At 44.0% G+C, this 8,801-nt stretch overlaps 1 long non-coding RNA gene across 1 annotated transcript; it reads left to right on the top strand.

Annotated features, from left to right (window-relative positions):
- The first annotated feature begins 3,565 nt into the window (after positions 1 to 3,565).
- On the top strand, positions 3,566 to 5,667 carry LOC125553143. Its single transcript, XR_007303931.1, has 2 exons — positions 3,566 to 4,046; positions 5,356 to 5,667. It is a non-coding gene; the product is annotated as an uncharacterized LOC125553143 (long non-coding RNA).
- The last annotated feature ends 3,134 nt before the right edge of the window (positions 5,668 to 8,801 follow it).

The raw sequence follows: 8,801 nt of genomic DNA, 5'->3' as shown, positions 1-8,801 counted from the left end.
CAATGCTCAGACCACCAAACACATGCAAAACTAGTGAAAGCACAAACAGCAGCAGGAACACGTCTCTCCTCGGGATATTGTAAACATGTAAATCGTTGTTCAGTTTCTAACTCCCAAGTAAGATATATATCAGGAACATATCTACCCTCAGATGGTGGAATATTCAATTTAATTTAGGGAGATGGTCATGATCTCGTACCTGAGGGTGAGCCCTACCATTGCCGTTATTTGCATGTGGACGACCTGGTGGTTGCTATGCTGGTGGTGGCACGTAGTTCTGATTTTGATCAACCTCATCCTCATAATCTCCCACATAATCATCCTCCTCCACATCAGCAGTAGGAGCCACAGAAGTATCAATAGCAGCACTAGCAGTTTGGCCCGACTGAAGAGGGACACGGCTCGCTCGGCGGAGGGCTGTTTCCCGACGTGGAGGTAGTCGGTGTTGTTGCTGTTGTTGTAGAGGTGCGGCAGGAGCAGCCGGTGGTGGTGGTGGAAAACGCGAAAGCAATTCAGCAAACTTGTTATCGAGCTTTGTTTCAAACGTCTTCTCCATGCCATCTATCTTCTCCATGGCCTCTTCAAATCTGTTTATCACATCTTGCACCTGTTCACTCATCATTTGCTGAAACGTATCATGAAGCTCCTTGTTCGTCAAGTTCTCCCAGTCAGTCTCGTCGGCTTGTGATCTTGGCATGGTTAGCAGCAATAGAAACACACAAGAATATGATCCTACAAACTACTGACAAGTGGTGGTGGTGGCGGGTGTCACAAATCCGTCAAGCAAATCTCAAATTCTTACCAGTTCTTACCCAGCAGCAGGCGATGATCGGCAACCGTTGTAGTCAAAACTCTCAAAAGCTTGGATAGAGCGATTGCCAGGGAGAGTCAAACGCACGACGTAGATGTATGTGGAGCTGGGAAGGCTTATAGTATGGTAGCAAAAAGGGTCAGCAATAATCAATTCAGAGATGCAAAGTTGAATAAACGCTCAACGACGGTATTGTGCTGGTCCTAGGCTAGACCGTGCTAGAGACGCGAGCCTAGAACACTAACAAAATCACGGCGCTGCACGTAAATAAGGGAAAAGCACACTCTGGAACTTTTTTTCGCTCTTTTTTTTGTGCTCCTTTTTTTTGCGCCTCTTTTTTTTGTGAAAAATCACTATAATGGCAAGTGTCTCAAAACTCTTCCCTCGTCAAATTGATAGGATGGGCACGAAATTTTTTTTTTCACTTTTTTTTCGAAAATCAGGGCAGCGACGACGAAAAAGTGCGACAAAAGATCACTATGATGGCACGTGGCCCAAAAGACTCAGAAAAGCCTAAAAATAGGATAGGGAAAAAAAATTTGCCCGTGAAAATTTTGGCCTAAAAACTGCCCGGGGGTCTCCAGACTCTTTTTTTTTCGAGACCTACGCAGGCAAGGAAACACGAATCAGAATTTAGATTGATCTCAAGAACAAACCTAATATGAGAACTCGGATTGGTGGTGGATATATGGTTGTGGTATATGGCAGCGGTGGTGGTATATGGTAGCGGTGGTGGTATATGGATACAGATTGGTGGTGGTATATGGATACGGATTGGTGGTGGTATATGGATATGGATTCAGAGCGGTGGCGGATAAGCAAAAGTGGTAGATGGGCGATGATGATGGTGCGGCGGCGGCGTGACAACTTATGACCAGAACTCGAAACTCTAAAAGACTAGACTCTAAGACCAGCAACTTGACACGACGATGCAACCGCAAATTCAACAAAGCAAAAACCCTAAAAAGATTATGCAAAGGCTCAGATTGGTTCGGATATGATGAACTAACCCTAATTTTTTTGTGTGGCTTTTTCGTGGACTGTAGGTATGAAGAACAGACTCGATCTAATCTACGAAAAACTGTAAAATCTCATCGAGCAACCTGGAAATCTGATACCACTTGATAGAGGCTAAGGTGTCCCGATGTTTCGATGAGATGGTGGCAATCGTTTTCTGTGGGAGTCGACCTTGACGATCCGACTACGAACGTGCGAGACGTCGCGCCTTAGCAATCGCTAAACCAACTTCCGAGGGTTATTGACCACGCCGGAGCACGATCAACCTGACCACGAGGGTCTGTTTCCTACGAGCAAACGAAGAACAAGCAAGAAACTGAGATTGCAATCGGGATATTGCGAATATAAGATGAAAGCTTTATTGATCAAGGTGGGGTTCTGTGACGTCTTGGTCTGGTCGTTGGACACAAACGAAGTACGCGAAGTTGCAGCTATGGCGAACTTTTAATCTAAACAAAACCCAAAGTCTAAACGATGCCCTAAGGGCTGTATATATGGAGGAAGAGGGGGGGATTTCGTGGCCCTTGAGGGTGGGGTCCGAAACCAACCCTAACTCTTGTTTCCCCATACATACGGACTCTAAAAATAGCCTATACTTAAGTATTTCGAAATTACATGGGCCTGACCCATTAATAAGGTGACGCAGCACCTAGAATAGCCTATGGACGAATATTATGAAGTGGCATCTTGTATATTTCGTCCAAGACTTCATGCACTCCTTATGGCGGCTTCAAAGTCCTGAAATCATCACTTGTAACTCCGTTCTTAATCCCTTTGCGCATGCCATCAACTCCATGCGTGTTCTTGCTCCAATGTTCATCCTTCTCCAAGCTAGGCCCTTCATTTGTAAGCAAAACAAATGTATCCAATTTAGGCAGCATCATAATCTCATGAACATTAGAATCATTACCAAGAAACGAAAGTACCTGGTAATTTAATTGGCGTGCGCGAGCTCTAATAATTGGTCCAGTATATGTAACAGTAGGGGCTGTGGGTGTAACAATGGTATTGATGTCCTCATCAGACTTGCATCGATTAATTCTAATTATATGGTACTCAATGTATGATCAATCGACTGTTTTAAGTGAATGATGAAAGATTTCGACAGATAAGTGATACTCCAAATCTGAAGTCCCCAATACTCGAACATGCTGCCAGGACTCTTGTGTCACCTCACGCGCAGCGTGTTGTCACGGCAATTCAATGTGAGGACATGATGAATAATTTGACCAACGTATACTAGTACTACTACTGTACGACCTACTAGTTGTATTTGGTGTCACATTTTAACCATAGGTTTAACTAACAAAATGTCAATGCATGACATGAAAAATTATACCATATGAAACTATGTTCAAATACGAATCAAACGATATAATTTTTGTGACATGCATTATCATTTAGTTAGTTAAAATTATGGTCAAAATTTGACACAAATTACGAAGGAGACCAATAAACTAGAAGGGAGGTAGTAGTACGAGTAGCGCATTATACAGTATAAAGGACTAGTACAAATTTAAAAATGAAGTAAGAAGTTATAAGGTTGTGCGATATACTTTGTAGGCGACATGAATAATACAAAATATAATTTCTATGGAACAACACTTTCATCAACAAATACGCACTTAAAGCCTAATTAATATATATATAATAGCACTATTTTAATCTCAGGATTACAATAACATCACGACGCGCCCTATATAGGACGATCAGACGTTCCCGAACTCCCCGAATCGGCAGCGACAAAAATAAAAGGAAAAAACCACCCCGACCCGACCTCCACGGCTCCACCAGACCACCTTCACCCCGATCCCCTGATCCCATCACCGCCCGGACAACCCCGCTGCCGCGCGACCTGCCGGGACTCCCCGCCACTGCCCGGCCTCCCGGAATCCCCGCCGCTGCGCGACCTCCCTAGCCCCCGCCTCTGCTCCCCGACCCGACCTAGCTACTGCGGCCGCACCCCACCTCCGCCAGGATCTCTCCTCCGCCACAACCACGCCAGCGAGCACCGCCCCTCTTCTCATCCATTTTAGCCAGGACCTCGCCTCGCCAGGACAACAACCCAGCCATCCCCGCACGTCAATGGGCCCCTGCCCCACTCCTCCATCTCCCCGGTGATGCTGCTGGGCGGAGGCTCCCCCACCGCGCAGCCTCCTACAGGTGCAGCTTCACTGCCGCACCACGGTGTTAATCGGCGCCTCCTCTGGCCGTTCAGGTACGCATCCCTTGGAGGTTCACAACCGCAGCTGAATACAGATGAATTCTCACCTACCCATTTTTTCTCTCGGTGGTGCTGCTGCAGTTCAGCCATGTTTTTCTGGTTTGAACTTGTTGTTGTCCGTGGTTGAAGCGATGATAAGTGGTGCTTCCCCATCGTCTTGGAGCAAATCTTTTATTTGAAGACGTTCTTCTTTGTTCGCTTACTAAGAAAGCTACAAATTTTGGTTAAAAATTGATAAGAGGTGCTTTCTACTGATGGTCTTCCTGTGTATCATTAACATGAGCAGAGGATCATGCTCTCTCCCTTGCGTTCGTGACTTAGGATTGCTTAGTCAACTATAGTTTGGAAGTTCAACAACTGAGATTAATTCAGTGCAAAAAAACTACAAGGTAGAAGTTCAATTTGTGAGAGGAAAATCAAAATGGTAAATAACTGCAGGTTAGAAGTTCATCTTCTATTCGCATTCAGATTCCTTGCCGCCACCACGCATTCCTCCGGGAACAGCCGCCGTGTATCCCACCATCGGCCACACAATGCGGTAGCAGCGCACTACCCCAGGCCAAGCCATCCACCTGCAGACGAGCTGGCTCCGGCTATGCTCGATGTCGCACCGCTCTTTCCTGCTCGAGGACAAGTTCCACTACAGCCGTGGATTAAAAATAAGTTTTACTTCATCTATACACCAAGTTTGGGGATTACATATCATCTACTCTTATGCCATCAAGTCGTTGTCGAACAACATCCTGAGATCTCTGGAAAAATTGGAGATTTCCTATTGTTATGCCATCAAGGCGCTGCCCAACAGCCTCCCGGTTTCTCTCAAAAATCTGGAGATCAGTAATTGTGAGGCGCTCAAGTCTTTGCCCAAGAATGACCTTCCAAGTTCAATGCTAGAGTTACATGTCCTCCTACTACCAACTACTCCCTCCGTTCCTAAATACTTGTCTTTCTAGTCATTTCAACAAGTGACTACATACGGAGCAAAATAAGTGAGTCTACACTCTAAAATATGTCTACATGCATCCGAATGTAGTAGTCATTTGAAATGTCTAGAAAGACAAATATTTAGGAACGGAGGGAGTACTACTCAGGAGTTTCATGACGGGCCATGGATGCTACGGGAACAACTAGATTTTCACTTACAGTTATTTTAATTTGTGCATTTCTACTACTGCCGATAGAGAAGGAGAACGGCGATGGTATTTTTCTCTGAAATCTCATCTGCATGTGTTCAGGCTAAGGCTGTTAATTCTCTCTGAACATTTTTGTCTTTGAACAATTTTGTGTGTCTGGACATTTTCAGGCTACAACAGTTTTCTCCCTGAACACTTCTGGGGACCAAAAAAGGTGTGGTCGTGTAGCGGCCGCCGGTGAGGATCAATGGCACTGTATGATGCACTTCAAAGTGTTCGTGTTAATGCCTCAATGAAAAATGAGTTATGTAGTTTTGTATTTCAGTGCGAGCACACTCAAATCCTTGAAACTGCCCACGCCCAACTGATTTGTCTTCGTGTTCGGCCTACATAAGCTATTTTTATTTGTGTCTAAAGCAGAACTCAGGAAGTCAATATGCCACGTACGACGGCTATGCGTCGTTCGCGGTGAAGTTCTACTACGGTTGTACACCAAGTTCAACTACAGGTATATGCTTATAAACATTATTAGAGAAAACTGTAGGCCGCAGCCGTGCCCCTCCGCAGCACCGCCCATCATCTCACCCCCGTACACAGTCGGCCACCGGGCAACTCCTCCAGCGCGGGTGCAACACTACCGCTGCTCACATCCTCGCCCCACTTGCTGTTGTCTTCCACTCTAGGCGCGGTCGTGGCAAGCAAACAAAAGCGCCACTGGTTCATCCCGGATGCTGCTTGTACTCCATGTTATGCATTATTGTCCTAGATGAGGTTGCAGAAAAGGATTGTGTAGTGTGGCGTGCGTGGCTGAGAAGATGATGTAAGATGGAACAGGGTAGGGATGGAACGTGTGGTGGGGAAAATCAGAGTTATACACGGTAAAAATAATTCTTAGATTTTCTGAAAAAAAGAGCATAGAACATGCTTGTTTTGAGAGATATTTGTTCACTATAGTACGAACAGAAGTCCGCTAAATAAAAATGATGGGGTTCAAGTATTTAAAATAAGGAAGGAAAAAACAAAAGCTGATGTAGCGATCAGATCTCAAACAGTCTGATCTTTGTGCTCCGGTGTCATTCCTGGATCAGTAATGCTGACACCACACAGTACTCGAAGGATTTATAGCAGAGTAGCAATCACACACTTATTACATCGAGTGTCTCAAAAGAGAACTTACTACAATAAATATGGCTTAAGGCCATCTAATAACGATAACAGCGAAAGGCTTGGAAGATAAGTGAGTCCATCAACTCCAACGGCATCATTGAGTATAGAACCACGACCTAAAACTTATTAATCGTCGTCTGAAAAGTCTGCAACATTAACGTTGCAGCCCGAAACGGGTCCGCACATGGAATATGCTGGCAAGGTAACACATAGAGAGCAATGGAATGAACAGCTATACTATATGCATATTTGGCTGGTGGAAAGCTCTATGGTTACAGTTTTTGCGTAAAGCCAATTTTTCCCTACTTCAAAGGAATAAAATTTAATTACTATCATGGTGGTTGTTAAACATTGAGAATGGTTGACAGCATTCTCAATCCCCATTAAGCATCATCATTAAATATAACCCAACAAAATTAATTTAGAGTAACATGTTGAGATTCACATGAAAATCCAGGTACTAGATACTCAAGATGTCCATAACCGCGGACACGGCTAACCATGATTAGTTTGTTACACTCTGCAGAGGTTTGCGCACTTTTCCCCACAAGACACGATCATCTTCGTTTGGTTTCTCGCACTACATGGTGTTTGAGAAGACGGATGACCGAGACATAGTCTTTCAGAAGCGCTAGCACCTTACGATCGGGTAGACCGTACCACCTACATCCCCTACATCTGCTAGTCTACCACTGTAAGAGTTCGCACGACTTAGTCAACTATGCTAGAGCCCATAATAGCTTGTGGTTGCACACGGAAGTTTCTAGTATGAATAGTCTTATGATCCCTTTGAGCTTGGGTGGCGGTCCAAAAGAAAACAGGCAAGTCCTGGAATACCCAGGTGCCTCAATCCACCCAGATGTGTGTTTAAGTTGCCACCTTAGATAAACCATTAATTAACAATCTCACATCTGTCATGGATATCACTCACCCAATCCACGTCTACTAGTATAGCATGGCATGATAAGCAAACGTAGAAGTAACTCCCAAAGGTTTAAAAATAACAGGTAATAGGTACTACCTCATCTACTTCCCATCCCACAATTTAATTAGATCCTAATCATGCAATGTGTGTGGATTGATCTAATGCAATAAAACTGGGTAGTAGAAAAGGTATGATCAAAGTGTTACTTGCCTTGCTGATAATCCGGGAAATCTAACGATTCGAAGTAACAGGTGGCGCACTCCGTGTACTTTATCGTAAACAAACAAACAAGCATACAATAAGCACTCATCTAATGCATAGGTAAAACTCAAATAAGAAATCTAACCAGAAGGTTCAACTTAAGAACTCCGGTTGGCAAAAAGAATCAAATCGAACGAAGCAACGAAAGTCAAACGGCGAAAGAAAACAACTTCGTTCTAGTAATCTGGATCTAGGGAAAGTTTTACAGTAGAAAATTAAGTTGGTTAAACGAATAGAGGGTTTCGAGACGAAACTCTAGGCGCTTGAATCGCCTGATTCCGATAAACGAGTGAAAAGTTATACTAAAACGAAAATCGGATCAGGAATCGCGATCAGAAAAATCGCGGATTTAATCCGAGAAAAGAAAACGACGAACGGATTAACGAACGAACGTTCGTTATCCAGATCTAAATGATGAACGTGTTCATTTAAATGAACAAACGAGCGAACGCTTGCTATTTAATCTAAACCGAAAAAACCGATCTAAAAAAATGAAAACTAAAAAAACCGAAAATAAACCGACGAAAAACCGTTCGATTTTCTAAATAAAAAAATAGGCGGCGCGGACTACGAGGCGGCGGCGAACCTCGGCGGGCGTGCGGCGGGGCGGCGGCTCCGGCGGGCGGCGCGGCGGGGTGGCGGCGCGGCGGCGGCAGGCGGCGAGCGGCGCGGCGGCGGCGGCGGCGGGTGCGGGGCTGGGGCGGGGCGCTAGGGCGGGGCGCTGGGATAGGGTTCCCACCCCCCGGGGTGGGCCGGCTTATAAAGCCCCTACGGGCGACACGGCCCGTAGGTCGGTTTTTCTTTTTTTTTAAATAGTTATGCTCATAAGAAAAAATAAATAAAAAGAAATATTAAACGAACTTCAAAAATCCCGAAATAAATTTTTCCGGACTTCTAAAATCAAGCCTGACAAAGTAAACATTTATTTGGGCCCTAAATGCAATTTTGAAAAGCGCATATTTTTTTTAAATTCAAATAAAACACCAAAAAACTCCGAATTAAAATCTTATTTAATTTTATTATTAAATCCTCAATATTTCTCTATTTTAGAAAAGTCATTTTATTCCCTCTCTCATATTTTTGTAATAGAAATAATTGATGATAAAATAAATAAAATCAAATGATCCTATTCTCAAAATTTGAGAAAACTCAAATATGAAAATAACGAAATCCCCAACTCTCTCCGTGGGTCCTTGAGTTGCGTAGAATTTTCTAGGATCAACCAAAATGCAAAATAAAATATGATATGCAATGATGATCTAA

The sequence above is a fragment of the Triticum urartu genome, chromosome 1 (genome assembly GCF_003073215.2).
Source record: "Triticum urartu cultivar G1812 chromosome 1, Tu2.1, whole genome shotgun sequence".
Lineage (NCBI taxonomy): Eukaryota > Viridiplantae > Streptophyta > Magnoliopsida > Poales > Poaceae > Triticum > Triticum urartu.
The sequence above is the reverse complement of the archived record's forward strand: the minus strand, read 5'-3'. Positions and strand labels throughout refer to the sequence as shown.